Source organism: Oncorhynchus keta, chromosome 19 (assembly GCF_023373465.1).
Source record: "Oncorhynchus keta strain PuntledgeMale-10-30-2019 chromosome 19, Oket_V2, whole genome shotgun sequence".
In the NCBI taxonomy this organism is placed as follows: domain Eukaryota; kingdom Metazoa; phylum Chordata; class Actinopteri; order Salmoniformes; family Salmonidae; genus Oncorhynchus; species Oncorhynchus keta.
In genome coordinates, this window is record NC_068439.1 from 57,979,044 (window position 1) to 58,000,442 (window position 21,399).

At 41.4% G+C, this 21,399-nt stretch overlaps 1 protein-coding gene and 1 long non-coding RNA gene across 2 annotated transcripts in view; both read left to right on the top strand.

Moving 5' to 3' along the window:
• Window positions 1-5,183: 5,183 nt before the first annotated feature.
• On the top strand, window positions 5,184-15,075 carry LOC127909430 (uncharacterized). Its single transcript, XR_008071079.1, has 2 exons — window positions 5,184-5,644; window positions 14,294-15,075. It is a non-coding gene; the product is annotated as an uncharacterized LOC127909430 (long non-coding RNA).
• A 3,407-nt stretch (window positions 15,076-18,482) lies between these two features.
• The window catches only part of esr2a (estrogen receptor 2a), a 31,816-nt gene continuing 28,899 nt past the window's right edge, over window positions 18,483-21,399 (top strand). The window contains exon 1 of the mRNA XM_035794019.2: window positions 18,483-18,718. The gene's annotated coding sequence lies outside the window, so the exon portion shown is untranslated. The remainder of the gene's footprint in view (window positions 18,719-21,399) is intronic.

Sequence of the window (21,399 nt, forward strand, 5' to 3'; positions counted from 1 at the left end):
TGCCACCCTTTTTTTCAATACTCCTCTCCTTGGAAGGATAATGACACTGAGCCATTTTCTAAAATGTTTTATGAGATTGGAGAACACATTGGGAAAGATCTTGGACCATTCCCCCGTACAGAATTTTTCCAGATCCTTGATATCCATCGCCTCTTCAATTCAAACCACAGGTTTTAAATGGGTTCTGGAGACTGAGTTGGTCATTGCCAAATGTTTATTTTGTGGTCAATTAACCATTTATTTGTGGATTTTGATTTGTGCTTAGGGTTATTGTCTTGCTGGAAAATCTACTTGCAGCCACGTTTCAGGCTCCTGAAATAGGCAACAAGGTTTTTAGCTAAAATGTCATGGTTCTTGGTAGAGTTCATGATCCCGTTGACCTTAAAGGCCCCAGGACCAGTGGAAGCAAACAGACCCATAAAATCAAAGATCCACCATTATATTTGACTTTTCTGCATCTGCTTCTTAATTACGACACCAAACCTTCCTCTGGTGTGGTTGGCCAAAGGGGGGTTCTATTGAAAACAGGGGAGTCAATAACTTTGACCCTTATCTTTTTGAGTTTACAAAATGTATTTCTCTGAGCAATTGTGTTAGAATAACATATATATATATTTTTTAAAATTCAATTGAGCATAGCTCAGTATTTATCTATTTTGCTCATCTTTATCAAGGGTGGCAATAATTTTGGACCTGACTTTATGTCATTTAGCATATTTCTAACTCATAAGCCCCTTCATAAATCCAACTCTCTCTGTTCTAAGTACCCATTCCTATAATAACCACCATATTTCTCTTTCTCTGTCTCCCTTTTCCGATAAATGTATCTCTGTCTCTGTCTCACACGCACGCACGCATGCACACACACACACACACACACACACACACACACACACACACACACACACACACACACACACACACACACACACACACACACACACACACACACACACACACACACACACACACACACACACACACACGTGTCCTTAGTACACGTCTCCATAACCATAAACACTTTCTCTCTCTGACTCCCTTTTCTCCCCCCTCTCGCTATCACAAGTGTCCTCAAAGCGGAAACAGCTGGCAGAAAGAAAGGAGAAGTCCTAGGTCCCGGGGAGAGATGGACCCATCAAGAAGAGGAACACCAGAGATGCCCCCATCTCAGAATTCAGCCCCCAAACGCAGCCCCCATGAATGGCACAACACCCTGTGCCCTGGTATGGGTAGAGCGGAGAAGCACAGAACAAGGAATCAAAACTGTGTGACCCCAGGGTGGCAAGGTCAAGTCAAGGTCAATAGTTCAAGCTGACCTCTGGGGCACGAGAAGGGCAAGCATCATGTGGGATAACTTTGTAGAAGTGAGAGAGGGAAGTTGTTTTTGCTATTGTGTTGACCTGGCACGTGTGGGGGGTTCCCAAGATGTAGAATTGTGTTGACAACTTTCCTTGTGAATTAAAAGGTGGGAGGAATTAGTTTGATGAACATAGCTGAGGCAGCAAACAATATAAATTGCAGCAAATGCAGGGGTAGCCCCAACAGTTTCTTGAACCAGGGCCCTGGTAACCCAACATCTTAGCCGTTACGCCAAGAGATCTGAACCTCTTTATTAGGATGCTAGGTGTTGGTTGCTACTATATATTGCCCAGAAAGTGCACACACCTGGTTTCCCAGGAGTAACAATGAATTTATTACGATTTACTTATAACAAAGACTTATTCAATAAATTATATAATCATATTTCATCGCACCTAAATTAACATGATTTAAAATCCATTGTAAATAGTTTTCCAACTCAGATCAAGGGGCAAGCGAAGATCGAATAGGGAATTTAGGATTATCAATCTGAAAGTACTAACCTGAATATGCACTTAAAAACTCTTGATCGATCAACAACAGCCTATAGGTAAATGAAAAAAGCTCATATACTGTACTTTTGTACATTGGTGAACCATTCCTCCTTTGACCTGGACAGCACTCACCCCTCCTTATTTCATATAACTCCTATGCATGACTTTCCGCCAGTCCCTGTTCCCTCACACAAAAAACAAAGGGGGAAAGAACACATTATGTAATTTGATTTACCAGTCAATCATCGTCATCCACCCACAGCGTCAGACATTTTGTTTCCATCATCCTCCAAAGGCAAAATTTCGAGAACAAGTCTGACATGATCAGGAACAGGTAAAAGGTGAGCACAAATTGCCTTTCAAACTTCACAAATCAAATCTGGGCAATGGCTTCTCTAGAGAAGATGGGCCTATACTGTAAGTGAAAGCTCAATCAAGTCTTCCCAGCGCATTAGACCATGTACCTTGGTTGCCTGCAGTGTCCCTCTCTATGAGCCTAGGCAGAGTGTAACGAATTTACCACTGTACATTATCGCTGTAATAGGACAGTAGCTTTAGATGCACCTGGATGGAGCTGTCGTTCCTGGTTTTGAGCAATTACCGAAATTGGACAAGAAGAAAGAAGCGAGGAGCCGTAATTTTGAAATGATTATCGCAGCCAGGCACACAATGAAGTAGCTCGTACAAAGGGCTGCCTTCTGCTCAGTTGCAAGATTGAGTTGTGTTAAGAGTTGTAGACTCGAGTCACATGTCTTGGACTTGAGTCTGACTCGAGTCATAAATTTGATGACTTGAGACTTGACTTGATAGAAAATAAAATAACTTGAGACTTGACTTGGACTTGGAGCCTCATTGCTGGTCACGTTTTGTAACGTTTTGTCACACATTTTGTGGCAAAGAGTCTTTGTGGATTACTCTCCACGAAGCCAGAGACAGTAGCCGCAGCATCGCCCTTGCAAAAATACGTGCAACAGATTGGATAGTAAAACGCACACTTGGCCCTCTGATTGGAACAGCAAACTGTCAGTCAACACAGGTCAGGTGAGCTAGCAAACAGATTGCTGATTTGCTGTACATCTATAGGAGCAGGTGCAGAAAACATTAAATTGTAGGGAGAGAGGATTGCCATAATAAGTAAATATGCAGCTCCAAAAATAGTTTGGTAATCAAGAAGATTAACTATTTACTGTGCAAGCTCACCAGCAACGGGGCATCAAGAAACAATTAAGTCTACTAGCATAAACGTACAGGTCTTTTGGTATGTCAAAATTGCTTGAAATATATAATATACTTATGAAGCTTGCATTTATTACTGTGGACATAGTCACAGTTCTCCACTTGCGCTCTCAAAACTCCTGCCAGTGGAGAGCGATTTGTTTTCTTGTTGATATGTTTGCTGTTGCTTTCACACATTTAAATGCATATGTGGTATATATATTGCATCTAATCCTACAATAATTGCTAGAGTTTCATAATTTCCTCCCCATACAGTTGATTGCAACCCTTAGAACATTTTCATTTAGTCTACCATTTCTTACACTCTGAGTGGACAAGATATGTATTGTGCACATGAACATTTGTAGAAGTTCTGTTTTTTTTAATAGTTTCCCTTGTTCATATTTCCTGGGTTATGTTGGATTTCCGTTTGTCTGTTTGTGCTTTCAAGACAACTGGGAACTTGGGGGAAAAACTAGGCCAAATCATAATTTCAGTGATCTTCATGTCAGAAAGTTGGAGCTCTAAAAAGATGCCCAATATCCCGACTTGGAATTCCAAGGTTGGATGACCATTCAAAAGATTTTTCCCAGTCGGAGCTCGTTTTTGTTTCAGAGTTCCTAGTTGTCTTGAACGCTCGGAAGTCTGAGTTTTCCCGAGTTCCCAATTCCCAGTTGGTTTCAACACAGCATGTGTCCTATGTCTCTGTCATTCTGGTTGTGCATAATAGGAGCACACATGCCTCAGTGCGCATATCGGCTACATGGCCAGCGCGCCACACTTTTGTTGAATAAAACAAAATGATTGTTCCATGTATGAATGGTGAGGAAATAAAATCAATAATCATTATATCTGTTTAAGACCAATATAACAATGGGTGTGGAAATTGCTTCGAACATTGTAGAACCAATTTATTGTTTGTAATTTCCAATTGGGTAATTGCATGGTCCTGGAAGGTGCCAAGTGTTCACCAGTATACATACTGTACCTGTTTGAGCTCCTGTTAGACAGATTCGATTTGGTTTCTCGAGGGGAGGCTTTGCCGTCTTGCCCTCTGCCCATTCAGATAAGAAAGGTTAAAGCCTGATACATAAGCTATTTTGGGCCGTGTATTTTCTGTATAATATGTTGCTTTTACCTTTGGAGCACCAAGACCTGTAAATACATCTACACTCTGAGCGAGTTCTACTAAAGGTCCCTTTTACAATTTCATAATCAAAATGTGCTGTAGACAAAATAATGAAAACTGCTGTCTGGTAAGCCTCAATAAATAGACAAATATTTAAACAAGTCATTGTATGTATAGATGTATTTTTTTTAACTTCACTTTAGATTTGACTTGACTTGCTCTTAGAATGCACGACTTGAACTCGACTCAAGATTCGACCCTGTCTACTTGGGACTCAAATTGAGACTTGGATCTTGTGACATGATACTTGCTTATGACTCGAATAATGGTGACTTGGTTCCACCTCCGGGTTGCACAGAGGAAATGTCCTGTAAGATCTCTGAACACACAATCTATTGCTCACGATTTACATTGTCACAGCTGCAAATAGTTCCAATTTGTCAAGCATCATAGTCTTTCTCTATCCTATATCTATCTCCCTCACAAACTCGATGATTTAGTGCCTCTCGGTAATAATCCACACATAATTGGGTGATACATCATTTCCACCAAGCCCAGACAGATATGGTCCTCTCACTGTACAACAATAAAGCCGCATCAACAAAGCTCAATGAATATTGTTATTATGATACACCACATTAACCATTGTGCAGAGAGTTAGAATAATCGACTCCAATTCACCCCCCAACAGAGCGGGGTGGGGGGTGAATTGGAGGATGGAGTCAAAGGATCTGGGCACAAAGAAGAGGGGAGAGTGTAGTGTGTGTCATCTCCTCCAGTGAGATGACAGTGTGTGTCATTTTGTACACTAATGCTGTTGGCCCCCAGAGTGCATAACCTGCCGGGCTATATTTACAGAGCCATTGCGGAGCAAAAACACACGCGCGTGCGCGTGCGCGCACACACACACACACACACACACACAAGTAGTTGTGCACAACTAATGTAGGAGTACTGGCAAACACACACACCCACCCACACTGTCCTCAAGCTTAAAGCAGGAATCGACAGATCGTGGGTGACCCTATGCCGCCCCACGTCTTGTGTAATGTTTTCAATTCGGAAAAAAAACAAGGGGATTAAATCCTGAGCCACCTTGGGCTGGCCTTCTGGGAAAGGTGTGTCTTTTGCGTTAAATCCTGCCTACTCGAATTACCCTGCTGCCATGGTCCAGGAGCTGGAGAGGAAGTGAAAGTAACTTGCAAGCTAATGTTACAGCTGCCAGAAACAAACACAGAGCAGATGAAGCCAACAAGCTAGCTAACTTGTTTACCAATAAACTGTCCTTGTAGCAGGGAAAACAGAAGCAATAATCATTCTTGAATCTGAATCAACTCAACCCCAAAAGACTGCTCATGACCAATCCATAAACCGGATAAACATTGGAATTAATTTTGAAAGGTGGTAGAGTTAATCCAAAATGGTCATCGTTCTCATGGACTTGTAGGTAGGTATTGGGTTGCGTTTTTAGCCTGCTAGTTACGTTAGCGCCTATCCTGTTTCTGAAGAGCTACCCTCCTGTAGGTTTTCAATCCAACCCCACTTGTAACTAACCTGATTCAGTTTATCAACCAGCTAATTATTTGAATCGGGTTCCCTAGATTAGGGTTGGAACAAAACCTACAGGACAATAGCTCTCCAGGAACAGAGTTGGAGAGCCCTGCCTTAGTGTGGTCAATGTTCAAGCAAGCTAGCACGGCTACTTTGCTAGCTAGCGAACATCATCTGTATTCAGACTGTTTTGTACTCAAATGAATCTAAGGATAGCATCATTTAGCTACACTGCATAAACCCTACAACATGCCCAATGCATTTATTTTAACTAGCTAGGTAAAGCTAGATATGCAGATTGTTGACATGATAGTATGTTTGGTTTGTACTGTAGCATTGATTCGTACTGTGAACTGCCCAACTTGATTGACTGAATGAATATCCAATGTGGTCAGTCAAATAAACAATGGCTCATCTGCATGACATTGGTAGACTAAGTAATAGGATGGTACATTAGCCGGACACATGCTGAACTAGTTACAGCACAACACCACATCATATGTATGTAAAGGACACTTGCTGTGACACTGACTTATTTGGTAGTAATGTCTTTCCACCCCCCATTTAACTGTAGTCAACAGAGCTTTTATGGTGATTCACAATCCTGCATAACATTGAAAAAGATATGGTTGAATTCATAAACGTTGCATACGGTCTCACGATAATCTACTCATATTCCATCAAAATGATGTTATGAAATCAAAATCCACATTTATTTGGCATATGCACCGGATACAGTGAGGTGTATATGGGAATATGACATTGCATTGTACTGTAGGCTATTGAAGTAACAGTGTGTCAGTCAAACTAATGCCAAGGATAGCTTTGACCTGTTGGATGGAGGAAACAAAGTCAGCCGTAGATGAAAAGCACCCTAACCCATCCTAATCATCTACACTACATGTGTTCTATCAGCATTGTATCAATGTGACATTCTACCTGCTACAACAGAAACCAACCAAATCAACTTAATTTCGCATTATTTCAATTCACAAGATGGAATGAATGCGCGCGTCAGCCATTGAGAGTTTAACCTCTGTAGCAGGGCCGTAAGGATGCATTGCGGTCATACTGGCTATGATGATCTTCTAGTAAGGAGTCAAAGGTAGGAACCAGGAGCATCACATAACAGTTTGTGGCCTGGAAGTGTGGGACCTGCAACATTTCACAGGCCACAATCAACAGCCTGATCAACTCTACAGTATGCGAAGGAGAACTTCACAATGCACAAGGCAAATGATGGTCACAACAGATACTGACTGGTTTTCTGATCCTCGGCCCTACCTTTTTTTAAGGTATCTGTGACCAACAGTCATGTGAAATGCATAGATTAGGGCCTGATTAATTATTTTCAATGTACTAATTTCCTTAGTTGAACTGTAACTCAAACAAGTGTCTCCTCCTCTAGGTAGACCCATTGTAGCAGCAATTGACTCTGATATCCAACATTTTTAAGTTTTTGGATTACCACATTAAACCGATGGTTGAGAATCTCCCATCTTATGTCAAAGACACCAGTCACATTGATAAAGGGCTTAGGAAGGATACCAGAGGGCACCATGCTGGCCACTTGTTGTGGAGAGACTCTACCCTTGCTCCATCCAATGATTGCATCTTACAACTTACTGAACTGGTAATATCCAATAACTACTTAATCTTTGAGTCAGACTTTTTCCTTCGAATTCGGGGTGTAGCCATGGTCTTTTCCCCCAACTATGCAAACCTGTATGTGGGACAATTTGAGGAAGCACTCCTTTACAAAACAGAGACACACCTCCTACTTTCTAAAACCCTCCTATGGAAGAGATGCATAAACTCAGCAAAAAAATAAACGTCCTCTCACTGTCAACAGCGAGTATTTTCAGCAAACTTAACATGTGTAAATATTTGTAAGAACATAAGATTCAACAACTGAGACATAAACTGAACAAGTTCCACAGACATGTGACTAACAGAAATGGAATGTGTCCATGAACAAAGGGGGGGTCAAAATCAAAAGTAACAGTCAGTATCTGGTGTGGCCACCAGCTGCATTAAGTACTGCATTGCATCTCCTCCTCATGGACTGCACCAGATTTGTCAGTTCTTGCTGTGAGATGTTACCCCACTCTTCCACCAAGGCACCTGCAAGTTCCCGGACATTTCTGGGGGAAATGGCCCTAGCCCTCACCCTCCGATCCAACATGTCCCAGACGTGCTCAATGGGATTGAGATCCGGGCTCTTCGCTGATCATGGCAAAACACTGACATTCCTGTCTTGCAGGAAATCACACACAGAATGAGCAGTATGGCTGGTGGCATTGTCATGCTGGAGGGTCATGTCAGGATGAGCCTGCAGGAAGGGTACCACATGAGGGAGGAGGATGTCTGTAACGCGTTGAGATTGACTGCAATGACAACAAGCTCAGTCCGATGATGCTGTGACACACCGCCCCAGACCATGACGGACCCTCCACCTCCAAATCGATCACGCTCCAGAGTACATGCCTCAGTGTAACGCTAATTCCTTTGACAATAAACGCGAACCCGACCATCACCCCTGGTGAGACAAAACCACGATTCGTCAGTGAAGAGTACTTTTTGCCAGTCCTGTTTGGTCCAGCAACGGTGTGTTTGTGTCCATAGGCGACGTTGTTGCCGGTGATGTCTGGTGAGGACCTGCCTTACAACAGGCCTTACAACAGGCTTACAACAGGCCCTCAGTCCAGCCTCTCTCAGCCTATTGCGGACAGTCTGAGCACTGATGGAGAGAGTGTGCATTCCTGCTGTAACTCGGGCAGTTGTTGTTACCATCCTGTACCTGTCCCGCAGGTGTGATGTTCGGATGTATCGATCCTGTGCAGGTGTTGTTACACATGGTCTGCCACTGCAAGGACAATCAGCTGTCCGTCCTGTCTCCCTGTAGCGGTGTCTTAGGCATCTCACAGTACAGGCATTGCAATGTGTTGCCGTCCGCATGCCTCCTTGCAGCATGCCTAAGGCACATTCACGCAGATGAGCAGGGACCCTGGCCATCTTTCTTTTGGTGTTTTTCAGAGTCAGTAGAAAGGCCTCTTTAGTGTCCTAAGTTTTCATAACTGTGACATTAATTCAAATCGAATGTATTTATATAGCCCTTCGTACATCAGCTGATATCTCAAAGTGCTGTACAGAAACCCAGCCTAAAACCCCAAACGGCAAGCAATGCAGATGTAGAAGCACGGTGGCTAGAAAAAACTCCCTAGAAAGGCCAAAACCTAGGAAGAAACCTAGAGAGGAACCAGGCTATGAGGGGTGGCCTGTCCACTTCTGGCTGTGACGGGTGGAGATTATAACAGAACATGGCCAAGTTGTTCAAATGTTCATAAATGACCAGCATGGTCAAATAATAATAATCACAGTAGTTGTCGAGGGTGCAGCAAGTCAGCACCTCAGGAGTAAATGTCAGTTGGCTTTTCATAGCCGATCATTAAGAGTATCTCTACCGCTCCTGCTGTCTCTAGAGAGTTTAAAACAGCAGGTCTGGGACAGGTAGTACGTCCGGTGAACAGGTCAGGATTCCATAGCCGCAGGGAGAACAGTTGATACTAGAGCAGTAGCACGGCCAGGTGGACTGGGGACAGCAAGGAGTCTTCATGCCAGGTAGTACTGAGGCATTGTCCTAGGGCTCAGGTCCTCTGAGAGAGAAAGAAAGAAAGAGAGAATTAGAGAGAGCATACTTAAATTCACACAGGACACCGGATAAGACAGGAGAAGTACTCCAGATATAACAAACTGACCCTAGCCCCCGACACATAAACTACTGCAGCATAAATACTGGAGGCTGACACAGGAGGGGTCAGGAGACACTGTGTCCCCATCCAATGATACCCCTGGACAGGGCCAAACAGGAAGGATATAACCCCACCCACTTTGCCAAAGCACAGCCCCCACACCACTAAAGGGATATCTTCAACCACCAACTTACCATCCTGAGACAAGGCCGAGTATAGCCCACAAAGATCTCCGCCACGGCACAACCCAAGGGGGGCGCCAACTCAGACAGGAAGATCACATCAGTGACTCAAGCCACTCAAGTGACGCACCCCTCCTAGGGATGGCATGAAAGAGCACCAGTAAGCCAGTCACTCAGCCCCTGTAATAGGGTTAGAGGCAGAGAATCCCAGTGGAGAGAGGGGAACCGGCCAGGCAGAGACAGCAAGGGCGGTTTGTTGCTCCAGAGCCTTTCCATTCACCTTCACACTCCTGGGCCAGACTACACTTAATCATATGACCCACTGAAGAGATGAGTCTTCAGTAAAGACTTAAAGGTTGAGACCGAGGCTGCGTCTCTCAAATGGGTAGGCAGACGATTCAATAAAAATGGAGCTCTATAGGAGAAAGCCCTGCCTCCAGCTGTTTGCTTAGAAATTCTAGGGACAATTAGGAGGCCTGCGTCTTGTGACTGTAGCGTACGTGTAGGTATGTACGGCAGGACCAAATCAGAAAGATAGGTAGGAGCAAGCCCATGTAATGCTTTGTAGGTTAGCAGTACAACCTTGAAATCTGCCCTTGCCTTAACAGGAAACCAGTGTAGGGAGGCTAGCACTGGAGCAATATGATCAAGTCAGGATTCTAGCAGCCGTATTTAGCACCAACTGAAGTTTATTTAGTGCTTTATCCGAGTAGCCGGAAAGTAGAGCATTGCAGTAGTCTAACCGAGAAGTAACAAAAGCTGATGAGAGAAAAATAACTACCTGGACTTACGGGTCATCAAAAGAAAATGATGCATTACACAGAGACTTATGCACAAAGCCAACAGACCACAATACCTTGCTATGTGTGGATAGTATGCATCCCCTTCCACTCATGAATGGTCTAACATATAGCCAGGTATGCAGGGTTAAACAAAACAAAGATTTTGACAGCAATGCTAAGAAAAATTACAGATCAATTAAAAATGAGAGGCTACAAGGACAACTCTTGATGCTGCAATTATGAAAATATCTCAAAAACCAAGAGAGAAATTACTAAAAACTCAACCAAAGAAGAAAAACAACGCAACTGTCTTTTGCACTCAGTCCACCAAGTGTTTGGAGAAAATGAAAGCAATCCTGAAAAAGAACTGGCATATTCTGCAATCAGACAAAAAAATCACACACCTCTTCAAGGAACCCCCACTGGTAGTCTATAAGCGTGGTCGCAATATTGGAGGATAGCTTGGTGAGATCTGACATGACCCCCCTGGGTCTCTCAGACACTCTTGACACCCATTCCAAATGGGAACTACAAATGTGGATCAAGCGCACAGTGCAATAGCACTTTAAAAACATCATTTTTCAGACACCAACATGCTGGTCGAAAAATCCCTGTTAGGGGTATCATCTCATGCAAGACCAAGGAAGTAATCTATCACCTGTTCATGTGGAAAAGCCTACGTAGGACAAATTAAAAGACAACTAAAAAAACGCTTAGCTGAACACTGCAACTAAATCAGGTGTAAGAACATTGACTATCCAGTAGCAGCTCACTTTGTTGAAGCTAACCATCCAATGTCCTCCCTCAAATACACAGGCATTGAGCATGTTACTCTACTAAGGAGAGGAGGTAACATCGAGATCCAACTACTACAACGTGAGGCTTACTGGATATCCTATTGGAAAACATTGAATATTGACTTTGATCTCAGGCCCTTATGAACAATGAACTTTTATGAAAAAGTCTTATAAATTGATATATTCTTTCTACATAGCGTACACCTAATATATTCCCCCTGTTGATTGATGCTTATTTTGCATTAAAGTTTAACCAAAATATGACATGTAACAAATATAAATGAAATAGGAAACAATTAAATATGTGAAATTGAATTAAACAATAATGTATGTTGATGCTAATAGTATGTACAATATTAAATTATGTTTGCATATGAAAACAATAACCTAATATTTCATATTCCATAAACTATTGTTTTTTAACAGTTTCACAAAAGTCATTTTAATTAACTTAATCAGTATGACACACCCCTCAGTATTGTCATTGGTTGCACTAATTGCACTGTTTGTCAACATAACCTGGTTCAAGTATTCATGACATTGCCGAAACGTAGTTTATATATGGAGTATGCGACTCTCTTTATTTTTTATAGTTTAAAATATATTTGTTGTAGTTATTCAGGAGTAACATTTAAACAGAATAATATATATATATTTATTTTTTTACACCTTTATTTAACCAGGTAGGCCAGTTGAGAATAACTTCTCATTTACAACTGCAACCTGGCCAGGATAAAGCAAAGCAGTGTGACAAAAACAACAACACAGAGTTACACATGGGATAAACAAACGTACAGTCAATAACACAATATAAAATCTTTATTAAAGTGTGTGCAATTGAAGAAAGGAGGTAAGGCAATAAATTGTCCATAGTGGCAAAGTAATTACATTTTAGCAATTAACACTGTAGTGATAGATGTGCAGATGAGGATGTGCAAGTTGAAATACTGGTGTGCAAAAAAGCAAAATATGGGGAAAAAAACAAATATGAGGATGAGGTAGGTAGTTGGTTGGATGGGCTATTTACAGATGGACTGTGTACAGCTGCAGCGATCGGTAAGCTGCTCTGATGCTTGAAGTTAGGGAGATATAAGTCTCCAACTTCAGTGATTTTTGCAATTCATTCCAGTCATTTGCAGCAGAGAACTGAAAGGAAAGGCAGCCAAAGGAGGTGTTGGCTTTGGGGATGACCAGTGAAATATACCTCCTGGAGCGCGTGCTACGGGGCAAAGACTTTGGGCCAGTGGATTTGGCGCCGAATATGTAGCGAGGACCAGCCAACGAGAGCATACAGGTCGCAATGGTGGGTAGTATATGGGGCTTTGGTGACAAAACGGATGGCACGGTGATAGGCTGCTTCCAATTTGCTGAGTAGAGTGTTGGAGGCTATTTTGTAAATGACATCACCGAAGTCGAGGATCGGCAGGATAGTCAGGTTTACGAGGTTATGTTTGGCAGCGTGAGTGAAGGAGGCTTTGTTGCGAAGTAGGAAGCCGATTCTAGATTTAATTTTGGATTGGAGATGCTTAATATGAGTCTGGAAGGAGAGTTTACAGTCTAGCCCCACCAACATTAGACAACTATACAGAAAAAAAGTTAATGAAATCAATAATGAGAGAACAGTCCAATGAACTGATCATTAAAATAGCAATGCAGATGGCACTCTTTTGCTAAGTGCAGAGATGTATTATAAGTATTGAATGTGTAGGGGACTTCTGATAATGCCTCAAAGACTGATGTTGCGGAAAGATCAGTGTACTCAAAATTCAGAAGTTGTAAGTTCAAATACAAGTTGGGGTCATATTGAAAAGTGCAAAAGTACATAAAAAAAGTTTTTGACACTATTTTAACTGAACAGCCTACCACTTACCTCAAAAAAATCCCATACCATGTCATTACTTTACTTATAATGGTTTGGGACAACTGGGACCATCACTTGACATCCTGACGACTGGTAAAACAAGTCTTCAGAACATCTTAAAAATGTCCTTACATGGCCCTCAATTACGTCCTGCTAATGATGTCCTGCAATGAGTCCCAGTGGTTCTGAAAGTGGTGGTCGGGAGGGTGAAACTGCTTGCTACGGTTAGGGTTAATGTTATGGTTAGTAGATAGTCTGTACTAGAACATCTACAAATGGACTATTCAAATAAAGTGTTATCGAAAAATGAGGTAGCATTAATAATAACTCCACTTAATAAAGAATTTATAAGGAATAAATAAATCGTTAATTTATAATTGTTTTAATCAGTACTCCCACATTTATTAATGTAAGTAAGCTAGTTCACACATTTATAAACAACTTTTAAAGTATGTAATAATGAAGATGTTTAATATAGGTCCTTATAAACCATTTACCAATCATTAGTAAAGTATTTTTGCATGGCCTCATCTAAAGTGAAGGCTATTTATACTTTGTAAATACTTTATACAGTAAATGTTTTGAGTGACCAGTGTAATTTCTCACAGAAAGATGGACATACCATTCGTTGACATTTCAGCAGTATGTGATGCTTTTTAAGGTCTCAAAATGGTAAATGAATGAGAACAAAACAGAGGATGTTTAAAGCAATAATATCAAACACTGCACACAGTCAAATATACAGGATACAAACACAAACATTCTATTCCAGCTAAACAACAAATATAGTGTTTGGCAAAAAAACAAATGTTCATACACATCTAAAATCTATTAATACATCTGAGAACAGTAATATTTGACAAACATATACAGGTACCCATAAGCAATCATATTTTATGAAAAAACATGTGAAAAATGGTGGGATATTTTGGAAATAAATTATTAATTTGTTTCCTTACGTCTTAAGCAGTCTATGGACTGCTCTAAGGAGTGACTGCAATCCACAGTTGTCACACCATGATCTGTTTCACCTCTTTGTGCTTGTCTCCACCCAGCTCCAGGTGTCGCCCCTCTTCCCCATTATCCCCAGTGTATTTAAAACTGTGCTCTCTGTTTGTCGGTTGCCAATTTGTCTTGTCAACGTGTTTTTCTGTGCTCCTGTTTTTCCTAGTCTCTGTTTTCTAGCCCTCCCGGTTCTGACCGGTTCTGCCTGCCCTGACACTGAGCACGCCTTCCTGACCATTCAGCCTGCCCTGACCTCTAGCCTGCCTGCCCCCTGTACCTCTTGGACTCTGACCTGGTTAATGGACTTCTGCCTGTTCTCGACCTGACTATTGCCTGCCCCTTGTATTCTAATAAATATCAGAGACTATAACTATCTGCCTCCTGTGTCTGCATCTGGGTCTCACCCTGTGTTGTTAAACAGTTTGGTTTCGGTAGATAAGTCACTGCCAATAAACGCTAATGTTAGCATTTTCGGTAGAAATACATTACTTAACTCAGCATAGTATGTCTAAAGTTGTGTAACACTTTTACAACAGTCTGGCACTTTTGTAATAAAATTGTCAATATATTTTCTTAAACATCTTCTGTATTGTGTGCTTATTGTTTAACCATTCATACACTATGTTCTAGGGCAGTGGTTCTCAAACTTATTCGGTTACTGTACCAGCAACTGAATTTTGCTCTGCCTTGAGTACCGCCTCATGTGCATTTTACCAGTCAGCCTATGATCTCATGATTCTTCTAAAGTACCCCCTGGTTGGGAACCACTGTTCTAGGGGACATTAAGACCTTAACTCCTGTTGGTATAAGTCCTTAAATAGCAACATCTACTAAACTAACATATGGAATTATTTTAAGATGATCATAAAACGTGTAATTTAGCCATTTGATTAAAAATTTCAGGACCCATGTAGGTATAAAAAAAAATAAACAAATGATTTGCTGAAACATTGAATTTGGAGCTTGTGTTTTAATAAATACGTCAAGATAGCTAGCTAACTGGAAGTTAGCTAGCTGATTATATTTAATTCACTTATCTGTAGAGTAAAGTTATCTAGCTAGCTAGCAGCGTATACACAGTGGTCTACTGTAGGTAGATAGCTAGCTAGATAATACAATGTTTTTATTTATTTCTCAATTTTTCACCCATTTTACCTATGAAATCTTTTTGGTAGTTACAGTCTTGTCCCATCGCTGCAACTCCGGTATGGACTCGGGAGAGGCGAAGGTTGAGAGCCATGTGACCCTGACAAGCTGCACTGCTTATTAACACACTGCTTGGTTAACCCGGAAGCCAGCCACACCAATGAGTTGGAGGAAACACCGTCAAACTGGCGACACCACAGGAGTCACTAGAGCGCGATGGGACAAGGACATCCCTGCAGGTCAAACCCTCCCCTAACCCAGACGATGCGGGGCCAATTGTGCAGCACCTCATGGGTCTCCCGGTCACGGCTGGCTGCGACATAAACCAGGATCGAATCTGGATCTGTAGTGATGCCTCTAGAACTGCAATGCAGTGTCTTAGACCGCTGCGACCACTCGGGAGGCTATACAATGTTTTTTGTGTGTTTTTTTTTATTTTTTACTTATGTTCTTAGATGCATGAATAGGTTTTCCCAATGCCTTTCCCACTGTTTTTTTGGGATCCACAGAGAAATTAAATAATCTGCTCTAAGAATGTATTTTGCCCAATTGTGAATAAAAGAGTCCAAGGGTAAGGGATAAAATGATGAACTGAGTCTTGGCTAGAGCCGGGGTGATAACTGACCAATGCAGGGGTGAGGGATGAGGAGAAGGGATGATGCTTGACTAGTGCTAATACATGTCTAGGGGAGGGGTGGGGGGTTGAGGAGGAGGGGTGACAATTGAGGGAAGATGGAGGAAGCAGGAGCAGGCGTGGATCTTAGAAATAACGGTGGTGAAAGCGAGGAAGATTGGACTACGGTCCAAAGAAATGGAGCAAAGTAGTATTGGGAAACATAACACATAGTTCTGTGAATGTCCCCTCTTATCTTGTAGGAGTTTTTTGAGGAGGAGTGGTTTGAGTTGCCAAATCTGAAGAATCCATTTGAAATATCCAGACTGTTGGAAAGAGTGATGGGTAAAGTAAATGCAGTGAGGATTACGAGAAATTTACTTTTTACGATTTTGTGTACTTCTGAGGAACAGAAAGAGCAGGTGTTGCTTCGCACCTGATTCTAGAAGGTTGCCATGTCGTGCGTGGCTCTCTGGAGCAGGGCACCCCTCAATGGAGTGATGTTACGTTCCCCAGTTTATGTGTTGTAGTTTGTGTTTGTGCATGTGTTTATTTCAGGAAATGGCTTCCTGAAATCCATCAAGCAGCTGATTGGTCGACTCCATGGCTAATTGGAGAGCTGACCCCGCCCCCTCGTCAAGACAGCTGTCTCCAATTACCCATTCCATCTGAAGATATATAAATGCCAGTGTTCTGTTCAGGAGAGAGATTTTTTTTTTGCTGGAAGTAGATTTGCTAGAGAGATTTTGCTGGAGGTAGATTTGCTAGAGAATTTTTGCTGGAAGTAGATTTGCTGGAAGTAGATTTGCTAGAGAGATTTTGCTGGAGGTAGATTTGCTAGAGAATTTTGTAGGAAAGAGTTTTTGCTAGAGTTTTTGCTAGAGATTTTGCTGGGAGTTCATTGCTAAGAGTTGGTATATTTTGTGAGTTTGTTGCTCAGATAGAGCTTATTTGATGTCCTTTGTTTGTGAAATTGTTTAATATTCTGTTTCATTTGTTCCCAGGGGGGAAGGGGAAGGCACCTAGGGAGTGCTTAGGCAAGAGGCCCGCGGGCATACATATACCCGTAGCATATTCGCTGTCTAGGCACACTAGGTAAGACCTGGGCGGACCACCCCCTGTATTTTGGTTAGGGCACCAGGTGGTGCTAAATTAGGTAAGTATTGGTTAGGCAGGTAAGATAGGAGAGGGGGTGCTTTGAGATTTACTTACTCGCACCTACAGTCCATACCTTTTTCACTTCACGGAGAGTTTAGTTGTAGCAGGGTGTCGCGTTCCCTCTTCATAGAGGTGTGCGCAACAGGTGATATCTGGCATTTTGTGGGAAGTCAATGTGATGAAAATGAAAAATATCCCTGGAGTGAATGATGCACGTCTAATGAATAGTGTAGTTATTGAAGAGAAAGTGAAGAGTATCTGTTCTTCTGTTTTTTGAGTCCATCCCTACCCAGATGAAGTTGGGGTATATGAATTACTGTGTAAGACCGTTTGTCCCAAGATTGCAGCAGTGTGATCGCTGAAGTGCCTTTGGACACATGGAAAGTGTCTGTAGAAGAAAGAAGCCAAGGTGTGAAAGTTGTGGAGAAGATTACGTTGACTGTGGTTTGAATTTTGATTGTGTGAAATGTTGCAATTGTGGTGGGAACCATGTTGCTTCATCTTTAATATGCCCTATGAGGGGTGAAGGAAAATGAGTTGGCTAAAGTCCGGGCCAAACAGAACATCTCATATGCGGCAGCTGTCAAGAGGGTTGAGGGAGCGAATGGTCCTGAGAGCCTATGGTGGAGAATAGGCATTCACGTCATGAGGCACATGTTGCCTCTCTTCAGACGGACCCAGATATTCTACAGGTTAAGAAGGTGGACTTTTACTCTTTAGCTATGTTGATCTGCCAAAGTGGAAAAAGTCTGGAAAGATGGACATCGTTGTGGACGCGGCAGAGCTACATGAAAGGCTGTCACGAGCCACACTACCATCTCAGGCCCCAGAGCCTGAGTGGGGAGATATGGAACTTTGAAGGACAGAAGAAGTGGGAGTATGTTTTGCTTTGTTTAGTGTTCTTTGTTGTTGACTATTTTAGTTGTGAGGTGTAAGTTATTTATCCCAATCAAGTATGGTTTTCTTTTCACTTTGAATCCAGTAGTGGGATGTAGTCCACCATAAAACCCTACTGCAGAAGAACAAAAGGAGGGGTTACACGTTTTATTTAATTTAATGTTTATTTAACTAGGCAAGTCAGTTAAGTACAAATTCGTGCTTACAATGACAGCCTACCAAAAGGCAAAAAGCCTCCTGCAGGGACAGGGGCTGGGATAAAAAATACATTCAATAAAAATATAGGACAAAACGCATCACAAGTGAGACAACACAACACTACATAAAGAGAGACCTACTGTAAGACACCATATAATGGCGGCAATACATGACAACACAGCATGGTAGTAACACAACAAGACAACATGGTAGCTACACAACATGGCATAACAAACAGCACAAATGGCAAGAAGATAGAGACAACAATACATCACACTTGACTAGTGCAGGGTTGATATTTGGCTAGGGGAGGGGTGCGCGTTGAGGAGGAGGAGGAGGAATGACGGAGTTCCTAATATGTATTCCGTACAAGCTATATCAGTTATATCTGAGTATTTTCGGACACACTCTGTTCAATCTCCTCTGCTTTCATGTCGTGTGCGCTTGACGAAAAGGCCGAGACAGTTGGTTGCTGAACGAAGGACAGAAACTGCATGTCAATGTTCCTGATGAATTTGGTTTTTCTAACTGACCATTGGAACTTTTCTGACAGTCTGTGCGGTAAAATCTGCACGAGAGGTAGGTGACAACACGAAAATTAGGTTGGTTTAACTTGTAAAATTGTAAGATGCTACACTGCTATTTGAGGTCTAACGTTATCTACTGAATCCTTAATAACGGGTTCAAATTATAGATGGACTTGTTACTTTTGAGCGTCATGTTTATTTTATTTCAATATACCACAATGCTATCATGTTGTTGTGTACATAATTAATTTATTAATGCAATGGGTATTCATTTTTCTGTCCATCTTCTGAAATTGTATGTGCATATGTGTTATTCTATTTTGTCAATTTCGAGCCACCGGCAAACGTGTGGTTAACTAGCATTTTCCACAGCACTTTTCACTCAAGTGGGGCAGCACCCCACCACTTTTTGATTTGGTTTAATAAAAAATATTGTTGCAAAAGCGTTAAGAGCTACAAAGTAATATTTTCTACAATAATTTACACAATTTGTCACCTTGTGCACAATTAATCTATGCTTCACATCGGAGTGTTGCAGGTTCTGTGCCTGTCGCGCAATCAGATTCGCGGAAATCAGAGGTTGCGCGGCTAGGCACTACGCACTAAAGAATGCAAAACTCGCTCTTCACTTTCCAACAGTATTTATTTAGCAAACATGATAACACATCACTTCCTACAGACACAAGCAAAAACAATTAACAGAAACGTTGCAGCAGCTACATCAAAACATTACCAATCTGACATGGTGTATGCCATAAAAAAAGACCTGAAACATGGCAGGTCTCAGCAACTGGTTTACTGATAACAATCGCAGCTGAATAGAGACTACTCTGCCAAGGTAAACGAACCAGTAACATTATGCGTTTATAGCCTATTTATTTTTGTCTGGAGAAAATGTAATGTGCTCAAATTTGGTTTATATTCGAACTTCGGCTGGCTTAAGCCACCTAGACATTTTCAATCCAAAATTATTAACTGGAAAATCAATCAACATAATAGTAATGACATGGATAAACTGTGTGAGTAACTTTTTAATTACAGATGCATCTAACACAATAGTAATGACATGGATAGACTGCGTGTGTAACTTTTTAATTACAGATGCATCTGCGGACTAAATTTCACTGCATGATGAAGGAAGTTTATGATGAACTTCAACAACAGCATTGGAGTCGAGACCAGGTTTTGTGGAATCTAGCTCTGACTACATTGATTCGCCCAAGGTCGAGATATATATATATATATATATTTGAAGTATTATGAAATGCCCATCTTTTACCTATGTTTGTCCTTTGTATTTGCGTGCCTTTCTTTATTTGCTGAAATTCATACTTTTTCTATTAAACGTTAATAAAAGACAACCGTTGACTGTTTTCTCATTGCTGTTGCTCAAAAATGGCAACTCAAAAGTATGGATTTCAGCAAAAAAAGGCACGCAACTACAGAGGACAAACATAGGTACACGGTGGGTGTTTCAAAATGTACATTTTTTTAAAAATATTGACCCATTATTTCAACTATTGACCGAATCAATGTAGTCGAAGCTAGATTCAACAAAGCCTTGTCTCGGATCCACGGCGTTGGTGAAGTTCATCAGAAACTTCCTTCACCATGGAGAGGAGTTTATTCTTCTACAGATGCAACCCTAAATAAAGCAAGCTCAGCCATGTTAGTTATATTGTCCAATTGCAGTTTTTGTCTCTGTCTGTTAGTCTAGTTTTAAACTAGAATTCATATGAACAAGTACAATGTTACTGCAGTTTGACAGGGTTTTCATCATTCCACTCTTTAAAAAAAAACATGTTCCAGTTGGAACCAAATAAGGTTCTTCAGAGCAATACCATTGGACAGGATCATCAACCAAATTCAGACGCGGGACAAATTTGTTTTTTTTCTTGAGCGGATGGTCAGAGGGCCGGAACATAATAAAACATTATTTGTAGATTGCAAATTGACTGCAAAAAGAAAACCCAAACAGATAATATTTGACTATAACATCATTTCCAACCTTGCTTACATTTTGTATACGCTCACATACACTGAGTATACCTCCACCCCTTCAGAACAGCTTGTCGGGGCATGGACTCTACAAGGTGTTGAAAGCGTTCAACAGGGATGCTGGCCCATGTTGACTGATTCCAATGTGTGAAAAAGCCAACAGTGTTGCAGGTCTTGACACAAACCGGTATGCCTAGCATCTACTACCATACCTGTTCAAAAGGCACTTAAATATATTGTCTTGCCCATTCACCCTCTGAATGGCACACATACACAATCCATGTCTCAATTGTCTCAAATCTTAAAAATCCCTCTTTATCCTGTCTCCTCCCCTTAATCTACACTGATTGAAGAGGATTTCACAAGTTACATCAATAAGGGATCATATCTTTCACCTGGTCAGTCTATGTGATGGAAAGAGCAGATATTCTTAATGTTTTGTATACTCAGTATATTATACACTCTATTATGCGTGGGGATACTTTGGAACAGATTTCCAAAATAAAAATCACTTCTAGCTGATTTGCTGGTGTTTTTTCAGCCCACCAAGTAAAAAAAAAACATACAGTATATCTATTTTTTTGTGAGGATTCACAAAGCTTGGTGGGCCAAATAAAATCACCCGCGGACCAAACTTGGACCGCAGGCCGCCAGTTGGGAAACCCTACCGTAGGTGAACCATGAGGTTTTCTGAGGAACCTTAAATGGGATGGGTCTTTGACGAATCATACAAAA